The sequence below is a fragment of the Triplophysa dalaica genome, chromosome 3 (genome assembly GCF_015846415.1).
Source record: "Triplophysa dalaica isolate WHDGS20190420 chromosome 3, ASM1584641v1, whole genome shotgun sequence".
NCBI lineage: Eukaryota > Metazoa > Chordata > Actinopteri > Cypriniformes > Nemacheilidae > Triplophysa > Triplophysa dalaica.
Window position 1 is genome coordinate 6,428,582 of NC_079544.1, and position 15,820 is coordinate 6,444,401.

The 15,820-nt window shown below is 38.1% G+C and overlaps 1 long non-coding RNA gene across 2 annotated transcripts in view; it reads right to left on the reverse strand.

Annotated features, from left to right (window-relative positions):
* Positions 1-1,015: 1,015 nt before the first annotated feature.
* Positions 1,016-15,820, reverse strand: part of LOC130418322 (uncharacterized) — a 53,599-nt gene continuing 38,794 nt past the window's right edge. Inside the window, exons 2-4 of one of the 2 annotated variants that reach the window (XR_008906313.1) lie at positions 8,842-8,910; positions 7,133-7,234; positions 1,016-2,004 (exon numbers count right to left, since the gene is read on the reverse strand). This is a non-coding gene — a long non-coding RNA (uncharacterized LOC130418322). The remainder of the gene's footprint in view (positions 2,005-7,132; positions 7,235-8,841; positions 8,911-15,820) is intronic. The other variant, XR_008906314.1, reaches the window with a different exon arrangement.

Below are 15,820 nucleotides of genomic sequence, written 5' to 3' on the forward strand. Positions count from 1 at the left end.
TGTGGGAACAGACAGTCCTTTTTATTTCACCATCTATTTATGCTACAGTATTTGTGACCACAGGGACTGATCTAGTGGGGTAAATTCAGAACAGCGTGAGCAGTGAAAGAGCAGAACAGACACTATAAATGCTCCAACAATCCATCTAATTACACAGCATTCAAAACATCACAGTCACTTCAGGCCCTTCATTAGTCCCCTTCCTTCTCCAAGCAATAAGCTCAGCTGGCCAAGCAGTTGACAGCAGCCCAGTCACAGCACAGCCTGCCTCCAAAAATATACAGAAGACCGACAGAATGCCTTCCATACAATCACATTGTTTTAAAAACTAAAATGAAATCAGCCTGTTCCTCAAATCGCCTGTCGCTTCCCTTTGAAGTCATGACCAAATATTTACCGACATTGGGTATGTGTCCTTTGCCTGCAGGTTTCCAATAAACCGGCCGCCTTCGGAGCGCTGGTACACATTTCTGGCCTGCTGCCCTTAGATAAAGAACAGTGTCCGAGGAAAAAAGACACTAAAGTTTAAAAGAACTGATACAAAATTGGAGACCGGTCGAAATAGGGCACATTTGACAAAATTCACATCAGCTTACATTTAAGTTGACAGCAGTCTTTACATAATGTGTGTGTCTTATAAAAACAAACACACACAGGTTGCATGTGGTGTTTGCATCCGGGAGCTCATTAAAGGGCAACAAACTTATATTGCTGCATGTTATGCTTGAAAAAAAACTTGTGGGAAAGTTGGCAAGTTCTAAGAACTACACCCCTGTGACAAGACCACCCGGTAACAAAGTCCCGTGATAGAGGTGTGGGACCACTTAACAAAGGAATCTAGTTTGTAAGCGCTGACAGTCAGGGGTAGCAGATACACAACCTCTCCAGAGTAAGCACATTACACTTCGTAGGGTGAACAATTTTTGCACCTTTTGCTGTACAGGTGAGACAAAACAACACATTTGCTGATCTAGTGGTAACCACGAGAAAAAATTCACAAGCCGAGACTTGTAGGTGTCTTTCCATCGCTTTTATTCACCATTCTCAAAAAACATCAGATTGATATATCACATAAGACCCCAGAGCTTTTTGTTTTTCGTTAGAGGTGATCACATCCGAGAAAGAGGATTATGAGAATCCACTGACGGAAAAGTCTAGCCAGATTGGGCGTGTCCTCCGCTGAACCCTCCTCCTGTTATAAGGGTTGGTGGAATCCTGTTATCCCATCATCTAAGGCACTCGGATTAATCTAAAGGGATGTGTCTCAATCCCCAACAGCAGATCTAAAGCAATACCATTAACCTGAGGCTTTACTGAGGCTGCACTGGAAAATCCCGGCCAGCGCTTTACTTAATTATACCATCTTATTATATAGACATCATCACCATAATGTCATACATTTCAAATGTACTTAAACATTAATACGTACAGTACATGTCAGTATTACCGTTTAATCGGGTCACTTTGGGTTTAACACATTGTTATTTTAAGTATTATAAGTTTTGAGAATTGCATTTTAAGACAGCCATATTACATATTATGAAGGTAAATGACATATGGGTAAGTAAAACACTTAAACATTTTAATAGAAAACAAGCTTAATCTGTGCATTTTTGTTTAATAAATAATTTTATTCAGAAATATATCAGACAATAACTGATAGGCCGCTCTAAATACCATTGACGTAAGAATTTTAAAATTTAACACAACATGGACACAATCTCCTTTTAAGATCAGTCTGGTCCACGATTAGGTGATCTGACCCATTTAACAGTCCAGGTGACATCATACTTTAATGTCATCACTGCCAGTGTGACTCACGATGTTCAGCAGGACAACGTCTCCCAGGTTAAGTGCCTCGTGTTTCCCGGCTCATGCCGTGTCGCTTCTGTCCGCGTTCAGTCCAATACTCTGAAGGTCAGGCCGCCCCGCGGCATGCTCTTATCACAACCTCTTCACCTCATTCCTCATTGGCAGGGTGAGTGACTGATGCACTGGTGCTTTCTAGAAAACAAGTAAACATGAATGGGGTTGCATGACCTAAAAGTACATGAACTGTGAACAGGATTGAGAAAGAAAACTAAATCCTGTATTCAACGAATCATGTCATTTAGGAAAGATGGATGACCAGCTGCTCTCTGTGATTACCGTCAAAGACAGCAGAACAAAAAACATCAGTTTTAAGCAAGTGCATAAATACATTTACAGTCATGAATAGAGAATGGGGATTTTCTAAACTTGAAAATGCTCAAATGAATTTAAGACATGTACCTCTATAAAAAAAGAGTCCTAAAAATAAAGACAAAATACAGTCAGAGTCATACAGACATAAAGGTTAAATTGACTCATGTGAATGATATTATTCATTCATCATTTAGCAGATGAGTGAAACTCATGATGGAGTGAACTGGCCGAAAGCCAATAGAGGGAATTAATTGCACAACCACAGCAATACACTTTATACAGACTCTCTCTGGTTATTTACCAACAACTCAAAGGGTACATCACAACTGAGACATGGTAAAAGTCTGACAGTATAATCATAGTCCACAGCAATTTATAATAATTAAGTGCAATATTAATTACATCCTCCAGATAATACACTGTACACTGTAAATTACATTTCATTCTGGAGTATATAGCACATAACTTGTACTACAATAGTCTATTCTTTTTTTTACTTGTACATGTTTACATACACACATAGCTTTACTCTCTATATCTTTATCTTATGTTTATTGTATTGTATCTCTTAATATTTAATACCCATAGGCCCTTATTTAAATCATCTGTGCACTGTATTCTATTGTGTCTTTGTGTACTGTTGTTGCTGTTTCTGTTTACTGGATGCTCCGGTCACCTAAACAAATTCCTTGTATGTGCAAACAAACTTTGCAATAAAGTTCTTTCTGATTCTGATTTCTGAACTGTGTGTTCATTACATTGTGAGGGATATAAAATAATATTCAGTCAGATTGCTTATTAAATAGTAGTACGGCGAAATTATCTAAATATCACAAATGTGCACATCGCAATATAATGACATATAGACCACTTTGTATGATGTAAACAACGCTGATCCAAAAGAACTTCCCATTTCAATTTTTTAACACTTCACAATGGTAGAAAAAAATTCAACTAACATGACACTTTTAACCAGATCAAGATGTTCATCTTAAAGGGATAGATCACGAGAAAAAAAATCTGTCATCCTTTACTAAGAAATCTGGAAGAAGGTTAGCAATTTTCATTTATAGGAGATCAAACACAACCATGTAGGAAAAAATATTGTAGTTTTTTTTTCTGTTGAACACAGAATGAAATATTTTGAAGAATTTAGGGAAACAAACAGTTCTGGGGCACCTTGACCCTTTAATCTTTCCTACTAATGTAGTCAATGATTTCCCGGAAATTAAAATTACTAACATTCTTCCAAATATCTTTATCTGGATTTATCAAAACAAAGTAATTTATACAGGTATGAAGAAATAAATTAGTAAATGATGACAGAATAAACATTTTTGGGTGAACCATCCCTTTAAGGTTCAATTATATACGTGTGATCTTTTTTTTAAATATTGCAGCCCTGAGTTTTTCAATATGGTTTAAAACAATTTAATTTGAATTTAATCGTATACGATTATTTAGCATGCTATCGCATATTTTTATTTAATATCGCACAGCCCTATTAAATACACTAGTATCATCAAGTTAAATACTAAAAATAGTACATGTATAGCACAAAATTGCAAATGTTTATAGTGCAAAAATATGTTCAATAACGCTTTGAAAGAAGCAATTTTTTCATAGACATTCAAGAAATATTTTCCACAACACCTAAAATCAATCTTTGACGCTGCTTTTGAGCTGCTGCCATAATGCTCAAGGTCTGATTCTGGAGACCTCTGTTTAAAGGGAAACCAGACAATGAACACATTAAAGAGGTTTCACATTCACACATACACACTATGTTCCTGTTCATTTCACTTTCCACAGCTCTCAGTCTCTGCTCCCATCATCCCTCCTTCAGCTCGCTGCTGACTAAATGAAGCATTGAGTATCTGAAGGATGAATTCATTCCATCTCAGTGACAGTCATATCACCATCTCATCCATAAGTAGAAAGACACCCATCCATTCAAACTCTTAGTCGGGGTGAGCGATCGAGTGAACATGGGAGATTAACGAAGGCCTGCAGCATGAAGTCTGGACCTCACTGGAGCTCAACCACCCACTTAGAGAGCAGTAAACGATCTGTCTGACATTTACAGAAAAGTAACCAAGCTCGCTCTTTCAGGTTGGGAGGGTCTTGTTTTAAAACATTTCTTCAATCGCAAACATGCAAATAATGATAATATTTTCTTTGAATGACCCTACCAAAAAATTTGTAGGTATATTAACTTTCCGACTAGTTCGAAACTACTGAAAAGCACTGATTATTTCACAGACATGACCCATAAACTGTACAATATGCAGTTCAGCTTGTGATCCCAGTGACTGTGGGTGGACACTAACAGGGTTTAATAAAACTGCATTAATCCTTCAAATGTGTTAGGAAACCTTAAAAGTGACCCGTTTACAACCCCAACCAAACCGACAGAAGTAACACAAACAGAGGCAGGTGAAACGAAAGAGGAGGAACCAACCATTCTCTCGCACTGTCATCAAGAGCTACGAATTTTCCTAGAAGGATTTTTCCTAGAACGCTTCTCTGTCGTTTGACAAAATGTCCTGAAAAATACCCATCGACCGCAGCGCCGTCTTAACCGAGAGTCTGTGTTTTAGTAAGAGACAGCAGAGATGAGCTCCCTCAGTAACTGATCCCGATCGTCTGTTTATTTTCATGTCAGCCTCACAGACATTACTCCACATTTACGTGCTAATCGCAGCGCTGACCTGAAATGCTCCGCCACCGCAGAATATTTTACAGTCTGTTACAGCACAGTCGAGCCTGACCAGCTGTAGCACAGACACACTGTTGCTCGAGTTTCACAGTAAACGCAGACCAGAGAGTTCCCTTCTCCAGGAGGATCTGGGCTTCGGTTACGTCAGAGAATTCAGCGGCCTACGAAATTTCCACGATACTGTATATGCAGTTACGGATGACTACATCTCGGCCAATATAGTCTCTTTATTAGAGATCAAATATTCACCTCAGCCAAATCATTTAAGTCACTAAATGTATCAGACTTGATGAAAATCAGATATAATGGTGTGCAAAAGATTGTCTTACATCATTAAGATTCACACAATCCACAATCTTTCACATCTTTGTCTGCATTTGTAGCTGTTCCCACAACAACAACTTGTGATGGGAGAAAGCGGCGAGGGAAGCGTGATCCAAAAATTCCTTTACTTTAGTTTCAAAAGTACGACATAGTTCCTGGTATTTTTTGCATGCTTTCTTAAATAAAGTCAGACAAACGAGGTCATTGTGACTCTCAAGGCAAGCTCTAGGCTTTCTCAGCATTCCAGTTAAACAGGAATGTGCAAGCAGCGGTTTATCAGGGGATTACATAACCCTCCACATCTCACAAGCGGAGAGAAACGGTTGTTTCTAGGTAGCAGAAACCACAACATTTAGAGATCCGTGACCGTTACGAGAGCTGTTTTCCCTCAGCGAGCAAACAACAACAGAGGTCTGACCGCATCCAAACCCTAGCACCCAAACACAGCCTTCTATCATAATATTGACATCCTCGCTCGTTTGTTCCTAATAAACACAGAATGAGATTGAGAGAGAGGCTTTCACTAGACTAGAGGAATTCATGTTTAGACTTGAAGTACAAGACAAAACTCAAAACAACCAACATGAGACATGTTAAAGAGACAGTTCACCCAAAAATACTTCTGCCGTCATTTTCTCATGCTCAAGTTGTTTTAATTCCATATAATTGAAATAACAATGGTAGTCAAAAGAGCCCCAGAATTGTTTGCATTCCTACATTCCTCAAAATATATTTTCCAACTCTGTTAGTCAATAGTGGCCAATAACTTAAGTAACAAGGATTCTTCCAAATATCATCCTGTGTGTTTATCTGAACAAAGAAATGGATACAGACTTTAACTTGAGGATGGGTAAATGAAGACTACATTTTCATTTTTGTCTACATTATTCAACCCCCCAAAAAAGCAGGAAAATGGGTCTCGCGGGCCATAGTTGAGAAGTTAGAGCATGGATCAAACCAAATGTCATGGGTTCGATCCCAGGGATGTGTCTCAGAAACAAATGTTTTATATAATGCAATGTAAGTGGCTTTGGATAAAAGCGTCTGCCAAATGCATAAATGCGTCGTCTTTAATAATGGATACAAACTATTTAAAAGTTATGCAGTTCTTGAGTTTCTATTTAGTCTCCAGTTCATTCCAGCCCAACACACTGATTTATAAAATACAGTATGTACTGTGGGTTCCCATCCACCCAGTCCTGCTGATACCGTTTAATCTTGAGAAGGAATGTGACCTTATCTTAAGTCCTTGGCTTGGTCCACAAAACTAAATTTGACCTTCCCTTTCATTTGGGTAGCAGATGCACACCAACAAAAATGCATTTTTGGCAAATTATTTAGATGGAATGACTGATATTGACCTTGAAGTTCATACAAATGGAGCTTACACAGCGATTTTGCTTTTACGGCAATGCTAGTACAGAAGAGGACAATGGACATGATCCGCACTGACAGCAACCGTAAAATGTCACGGCACACAAATCCACGTTCAAGGACTTTTAAAATGATCGATGCCTTTATAATATCGAAGCTGTCACATCACGTTAGTACCTGCGTACACCTGCACACGGGGATCTGTTTTGTGACCACAGACTTCCATCTATATGCAAATCCAGCTCTCAAAACAAAAACATTACTCAGCCACGTTAAACTTTCGGATGTTTCTTAACGTCCGTTATTTCCAAACAGATTCCTGTACGAGGAGAGTGATAACACTAGTGTTTGCTGCTGCTTGGGTTGCCTGCGCAGGAGGAGCACTGAGATTGGCTTCTCAGGAAAGAGGCTGTTACCCAGCGGCTCAGTTGGACCGAGATGACTAGAGACCTGCAGCTCTATCAGAAACACAAGTATTTTCTGTTGCCGAGATAACCCCACACCGATCTTTACAAAACTTTCCAGCCTCACCTATCTCTGTCAACTCATTACATTACTGCTTGTATCTGGGTGGGGACGACTTCCTGCTTTTATCTGCCAACGGAGCACAGACCATCCATCGCTCTGTTCTCTCTGTTAAAGACACAAACACACATTTCCACTCAAGATTATAATACTTTGCTCATCTTAAGTAATGCTATTAGTTATTAATAGATCGGCAACAAAATTGGCAAATCTATAGATTTATTTGAAGTCTGCAGAATAAATGCATGAATTGACAATGTAACGTATGGTGACCAAATGTGACCCTGGACAACAAAACCAGTCTTAAGTAGCACGGGAACATTTTTAGTAATCGTCAAGAATACTTTTTGCCAAAAATCATAAGGATATTAAGTAAAGATCATGTTCCATGAAGATATTTGATATATTTCCTACCGTAAATGTATAAAAACTTTCTTTTTGTGAGTGGATGGCCTGCTACAGTGCCTCAGTTTAACAACTTTAAAGGCGATTTTCTCAATATTTAGCTTTTTTTGCACCCTCAAAGTCCAGCTTTGTAAACACTTGTTGTTTCCGCCAGATAGTGTCCTATTCTGACAAAACATGTATCAATAGAAAGCTTATTTCTTCAACTTTCAGATGATGTAAACATCTCAATTTTGAAAGATCTACCCTAAAGACTGGTTTTGTCGTCCAGGGTCACAAATATGTAAACACAGTTACTTACTATCTAGATCAGTGGTCACCAACCCCGCTCCTTGAGATCGACTGTCCTGAAGATTTCAGCTCTAACCCCAATCAAACACACCTGAACAATCTAATCAAGGTGTTCAGGTTTGCTTGATAATAACAGACAGGTGTGCTGAAGCAGGGTTGGAGCTACAGTCTGCAGGACGGTCAATCTCCAGGAGCAGGGTTGGTGACCACTGATCTAGATAAATCCTCTGAATCTTCCATAATGATATGTACTCACATGTTGCTATGACGCAAAAATGAAAATTCTGTCATTGCGTACTCACTCTCTTGTCTTATTCATTCAATGACTTTCTTCTACAGAGCACAAAATAAGATATTTTGAAGAATGTTGGTAACTGAACAAATCCATTCACTTCTACCAATGCAACCAATCCATGTCAATAGGTACCGTCGTTGTTTGGTTACCAATATCCTTCCAAATATCTTCTTTTGTGCTCTGCTGAAGCAATAAAGGTCTGAAATGGTGAATAAATGATTACAGAATTTTCAATTTTGGTTGAACGATCCCTTTAAGTCATTTATATGACAACAATAACAGATATACAAATTTTGACTACATTTTTTTAAACAAACGTCAGCAGAAATCCCCTCTAATTTTACATCAGATGTGCAGTGCGAGTTGTTTAATAATAGGACATTTTTTATAGTATCAAAGGGGTTAATTTTTTCTGAACAAAATGTGATGATGATGTGGTAATTCTCAGAACTACGCCTGCTCTGAACTCTCAGATGTGTGAAGGAGAGCACAGGAAGCACAGGGTATTTTTGAAGAGCTGGCCCCCTGCGAGTGCCCCACTCATCTGTTCTGCCTCACACTTTCACTCTTTGTTTAACACTCAACGCTGAGACACCTGTGGTTTCTTGTAATGGAACGCCCGATAGAGGAAAACTCTGCTGTCTATACGGACAGAGCTGTCAATGTTTCCTTCAGGGTGACAAGAGGAAAGTTTGTGTGAGTGTCACTGCATTGGGCGATTTACCTCACAACTTCCATGAAGATGATGTCGCTTACATCGTCTTAAAAACATCTTCACCAGCTTTCTTTACACCTAGGAAGAAACGCAAGAAACGTGTGTTTAACAGGATTTTGGTCATGTGAGCACAGAGTTTAAATCTGTAACTTTGCTTTGAAATTGGAAAATAGCTTTGAAATTATTAACCTGCCAGGGACGGCGGATGTATGAAAGTGAACTCGCACAGGAAATGCAACCTGTCAACAACAAGCTTGGTTTCACAATGAGCCCTACGGTTTCTTTTCCTTATAACCTCCTCACCACACCAAAGCACACTTTAAATCACTAAAATTATAGTTTTACTAACCTGCAGTACTAAAAAAAAAACATTGATTTTTTTCTGAAGTTTCACAGGGCACATTTCTGTTTCATTTGACCAAAATCCAATTTTAGTTCCTTCTGTAATGCAAATCAAACATGGCTATGAAATTCATGGCTGCCCTTGAAAGTTCAATTAAGGTTCAATTCTTCTTGATAACAGATAATGACCAATTTTTTATTGAGATGAAAGCCCTGTACACAATGGAGAGGAAAACATAACAATAAACAAACAAACAGCCTCTTTTGTTTATTCTTGATAGTAAAAAAACCTGTTAGTGACCATTATTTGGAAAAGAAACTGAAGGCAAAAAGTAATCTAAAATAGTTTCATTCCTCTTTTAAAAGGCCTCACTGGCACACATTCAAAAGCCACAGGTCAAGAAGTAAGAACAGTGACAGCTCACATTGAAATGGCAGTATACCCAAAGTGTGTGACTAGCATTCTGTGCAATGTTTAACTAATATTATTGCCCGTTTAAAAGCTGTTTGTGTACACCGATTAGATTTCCTGCTTATGTCGTCCATTTATAGACCATAAAGCAGAGCAGACACACAGACACGTGACTCAGAGGTAGAGGTGCTCCGATTGATCGACCGCCGATCATAATCGGCCGATCATCACTTTGGGAAGTATTTGGGCGGTCTCTAAAAGGCCGATCCAGAAAAGCCGATCAGATGACGCAAAATTGACGAGAAATTTATTTTACGCGATATGAAAATGGCTTCACCGGTCTGGCAATTCTACAAGGTGTGTGAAATAGACAATGCTTTATCAATCTGATACGTGTGTACTATGTGAATTCCACGATGCGAGAAGCACCCAAAACATTTTTACACCAACAACCTCTTTAGACGTTTGAGGGTTAGTCAAAAAGAGACTCGAGATGCATCCATCACTCCCCGCATACACACAGGCGCGATCTGGTGCCGTCTTTACAGAGTTTTTACTTCATAAAATAGCGTCTTTTTGTATTAATAGTAGCTTTCAGGGAGTGGAAAAATATCTCTTAACTGCGTTTTCTCTGTTCAGTGAAGCAGCACATATATGTGAAGCCGGACAACAAAAGAAGTCTTATGGGTACATTTTTGGAAAATAAGATTTTTACATAATTTATACATAAAGCTGAATAATTAAGCTTTCTATTGATGTATAAGTTGTCATGATATGATCATATCTGGCGGAGATATACCCGTTTACAACTCTGGAATCTGAGGGTGCAAAATATTCAAAATATTGAGAAAATTGCCTTTGAAGTTGTTAAGAAAAGGCCCTGTTAATGGCCATCCACTCACAAAAAGTAAAGTTTTGACATATTTAGTATATTGAATTTACAAAATATCTTCATGGAACATGAGAAAATTCGATCATTTTGACCCATACAATGTATTTTTGACTATAACTAAAAATATTCCCGTGCTCCTTAAGGTTTCGTGATCCAGGGTCACATATGACCAAACCACAGCTTTCTTGTGAGTACAAAACACCTTTTACAGGCACCTGTCATTGTTATTGTATGGACATAAGAACATAAACATTTGCTTGTAATTAGATTATTATTTTATGTCCGACAACAGAAACATTGAAAATAAATGAAAAGTCTAAGTCTAGCGCAACCTCCCCTCAGCTGTCAGTAACAGAGACATTTTTTAAAGCATCAACCCTACTGCAAGGACAGTAAGAAGCATAAAGAAATATCATATTATCAGATAAAATAATGTAATAAATTTGCTTTGATCATGGCCACTTTATACTGTGGAAGACAAAGGGTTTCTGGGACTCATGTTGCATGCTGCTATGTTTTATGAAAATATGTGGTAACACTTTCCTTGAAGCATGTATGTTTAATTTATTGTAAAAGTAGTTTTCAACCAGTGTAATGCACATATTAATGCATTCTAATATCTAATAGATAGTTGTTATTACAGTTAATACATTACAACACTAAGCAATTCATTGTAACACGACACATTTTAAATTGGTTATAATTATTTACAACTACATATAATGCATTACAACACACATTATGAATATTAATAATGCATTTTACCCTTTAATAATTCTTTATAATGCATTATACATAAATGCTTCAAGGAAAGTGTAACCAAATATGTTACTTACTAATATTCATTAGTTAATTCATGACACTTTCTCTTCTGGTACTGAGAAAGCTTCAAATAGCTCCTATAATCGGTGATCGGTATCGGCCGATACAGCTTTCAGTGATCGAGGAACGGTGATCAGCTCAAAAAACCCTGATCGGAGCACCCCTACTCAGAGGCTTGTGTGATTGAGAGTATATGCAGCAGTTCTCAAATCTATGCGGTCTTCATGACAGGATGTTTCAAGTGACTCATGTACAAGTCACCACTGATCCAATTTAATGATTTTGATATGAAGAAATCCAGCTAAATACCATTAAAATTTGTTTTAGGCACTTGTATGTGTGTGGTTCTACTATGCTATTTCAGGCTTGCGTGATCTATGTAATGAGGTCAATGCATCATCAGATGAAAAATGAAATCTCAGCAGGTTGTTTCACGGCTGGAGGTGAGGAGAGAGCAGCAAAGGTTCAGGCAGTTCAAAGAAAAGGGGGAGGGGTTGGGTTAAAGCTTTCTTATGACTGTTAGGAAGAAGTTTGTCATTTTTTGATGTTGAATTACATTCGCCAAGTTAAAGGGACAGTTCACCCAAAAATAAAAATTCTGTCATCATTTATTCACCCTCGAGTCTGTATAAATTTCCTTGTTGAACACAAAGATATTTGGAAGAATGCTTGTAACCATAGAATTCTTGGCCAGTCTTGGTTGATAGTCAAAAGTGCCCCAGAACTGTTTGCTTTCCTACATTCTTCAAAATATCTTCTTTTGTGTTCAACAGAACAAAGAAATAAGGAGTTTGTCCTACTTTGGTAGTCAATGGTGGGCAAGAACTGTTTGGATAGAAGCATTCTTCCAAATATCTTATTTGGCCGACCATCGGCCGGATCCAGACCTTTGCTTCGTTCCCTCCGGACCGCGAGACCTAGCCTAATAAACCATTTGACAATATCTGTTGTTTAAATTGAGATCACATGCGCTCTCAGGAACATTTATCTAATTGATCTTTGCCGGCATATCTTTAGCACCAAACATGCTTTATTTTAGCCCTTTCCACTCTGCGCGCGCAGCTTCTCTCGAGTTAAAGATGCGCATCATGAAGCGCAGTGGACACGTGATTATTTTAACAACGCTAGTGCAGACAGCAGGTAAATGGACACAAAACAGTAAACGAACTAGATGCAGCAATATTAAAGTAATTGTATCTGTCAGTCTGTTTACTGTTTGCTATACATATCCGACATTTCGTCCAGATTTGTGATATTTTATGTGATATTTTATTTCATTAGCATTATTGATCAGCATGTAATATTTGTGAACCTGTGAAAACCAAGGCTACAAGCATTAATTTCACTAAGATTTCCATCTTTGTAATGGCATTATTCAGTCAATACTAAAGATATTGTTGTATTTTCACAGAATAATCTGTAGGATGATTTTATGTAGAAAACAGTTTAAAGACTTGCTGGGTTTTCACAAGCGGGGTCACATTTTATAATGAACAACATTCTTATTGGGAAGTTACCTAAAGATAGAAGTAGTTCTGGTATTAATGGCTAATTTAGTAAGTAAATTTGTTTTTTGTTTATAATGAGCGTATTTTAATTACATTTGGTGTTTGTATGTTTTCAGTAGTATATATTTACAAATAATAATCATCAGACTTCTATTAAGCCACAGAGCCTACAATACATACATACATACATACAGTGGATATCAAAATATAAAATAAATTGCCTGATAAAAGATCATTTATTTTAAATAAATATATATATATGTATGCAAATCCATTTGGTGCTACTAGCAGTGCAAACATTACACACTTTTTTAACAGATAATTTACTACAACACCCAAACATACAGGCACACATGGGCTCAAATCCACATATACACTAAAACAAGCAGGTACTGGTGAAGCAGTCAAAAATAAACACTTAGTCCTGTGGGAACAAGGAATCGGAGCCAGAGAAGACTACCAGCAACCTTCTGGCAGCCAAACACAACCAACCACATCGGTCTCTGCCAACCACACTGAATTGTGCCAAAGAGGTCTCGCTCATGCCAGTACCAAACCAGCATTTACTCAATATGAGAAATGAAAGCGTTTAAAGCTAGATTTTTAATGTAGCACGAAAGATAACAGGCAAGTACAGGACGCCCACTTGAAGATTCACCTCAGAGAGTTCAAGAAAAGGAGCAGATGAGTAACACGCTGGGCTTTTTCTTGTGGGAGGAGATGAGAATTGCCCCGCCCCCTCTGAATTTACTGTCATTGAATGTAAATATTTTGACGTCTAAAGGAAATGAAAACTAGATCTGTACTTTATTTGGAAGAAATGAGCGTGGTATTTTGTGGTATATTCGTGTAAGGGTGTGTTCATACGTGTAAGTGTGAACGCTGCCACCAACACCCTGGTGCGCACCAAACAAGCGGACCGAGACCGCTGAAAAGATGGTTCACGGTCCACTTTCAAACAAACAATGCCACGGTTTGATTGAAATATGAACGCAACAAGGAACAAAGGGATCGAAACAGGAAGTGATAACAATATACAACCTGAAAATCAAGATCAAGAGATATTTGGTAATATAAAAGCAGTTTTATTAGATCCGTGCTTGAGTACGGCGTTTTGACTGTTTTAAACACTTCATGAGGTCTTCGCAAGTTAACGGCTTGCTAAAAATACCCTCATATGCGCAGGCCAGGCATACACTGAGCATGTATAACCCAGCTCGTAGCATTGTTTTGGATGTCCGGTAAGTTCTGTTTCAAAATATAAATCATAAAAGCTGCCCAATCACGTTGCGGCTTTACACGTGGAGCTGTTGGGTTCGCTGTTAAAATGGCAGTCTGAACGCTAAGTGAACCAGGACTACATTAATTTTGAGATTTTTAGGTCCGTACCAAAATAACCAAAAGAACCTATGAAACTAGAAATAGGAATGCATCCTAATACCCATTAGGTGGGAGGTCTCCAGAGCGTTGCCATCCGTTTTCTGGGTCTTTGCTAGGTGGTGACTTCAGAATTTAAATAGGATGGAAGTGTGGTGTCAAAAGTAAAAGCACACCTCATAACCAAAACACATCTCAACCACAAGATCTGAAATACAGGTTGGCATGTAGCACAAATGCTGTTCGCAAGGGCGACTAACCCAAGCACGCGTCATTATATTGACAAAAGCAGTACAGCTTCACTCTCTGTAAAAGTGCCGCCGCAATGAGACAAGAAAGACAGTGCGGCCATAAAGTTTTATTAGTATTAATAAAAGGAATTCTGCAGTGCACTTATTAAGCACTTGGGTTTCTTAATAAAAGAACTGGAGCTAAAAAGTGCAGTGGGTTTTGAAACATGACCAGGGGAAATTTGAGTCTGAACAAAGGTTTTTACTACCAAAGCTCAACACATTCCATCAAAATGTTCCTTCCTCACAAACATTAAAAGCCATCAGGCCGATCTTATCAAATTATGAGACTTTGTTGATCCGTCAGCAATGTTTGTTTTACATTAACACAACTGTAATCCCTTATCTCATTTCTTTATGGCCTGCACACAACTGTTATGAGAGTTAGGGGAGCAAAACTAAAATGGACTTGACTGTTATACAAGTACAGAAGGCATTCAAGCTCCGTTATAACACACAGAAACATGTCATAACACATACTTACTCGAAACACTTCACAATCACAATATAGGGTACAATAAATACAGAGACAACAGTGTTGATATTATTACTGTGCACGTTAGACCTCTGACCTCAGTAATCCTTCCCTATACAGGATCTCAAGAGAATATTGATAACCTGGGCTGGTATGAGATTAACGGTGTGATAACCTTACGCCCCAAATCACGGTATTGCGGTATTAACGTGTGTTCTTTTAAAAGTCTGCATAAAAAGACATTAAACACAATATTTTTTATTTTGAAGCAACAAACTTTTGATTTTAAGTCATTTTTACATGCATTTCTAGTTATTAAACTTACATAAATAAATAAAGTAGGCTACTTGCAGATGAGCAAACAACAATTTAAGCATAAACAAAAAATTCCACCTGATAGATTCCTACACTTTCTGTATCGATGAGACATAAAAAATAGCTCATACCTTGGAAACGGTATAACAGAAGATTCAAGTGGTTTTAAAACATGCCTACACACTTCAGGGGTTTTTCTTTGGCGGGGATGCTATCTTTGCTGCTGGATGTAGTACAGGGACAGCTTATTGAAGCAATGTTGAAGGAATGCATCTCATGTAAGCCAAAAGAAAATGATCTATGACAGAGAACTACTATGGAACTACAAATGGGAAAAAGAATCGGTTTACAAGTTGCAAGTATCATCCAGAGGCATTACACTTAGAGCGAGAGAGCGTTTATGGAGCAGGGAGGAGTATTTTTACAGCACTCATGCACTGAGACCCCTTGTTTGTGCCACAATAGGACTGGTTGGTTCCCATCGCATCGTTAATGCCCCCCATAGTGGAAGTTTGGCACATTGTTAGATTTTGTGTGGGTGTAAAGAAGATTATT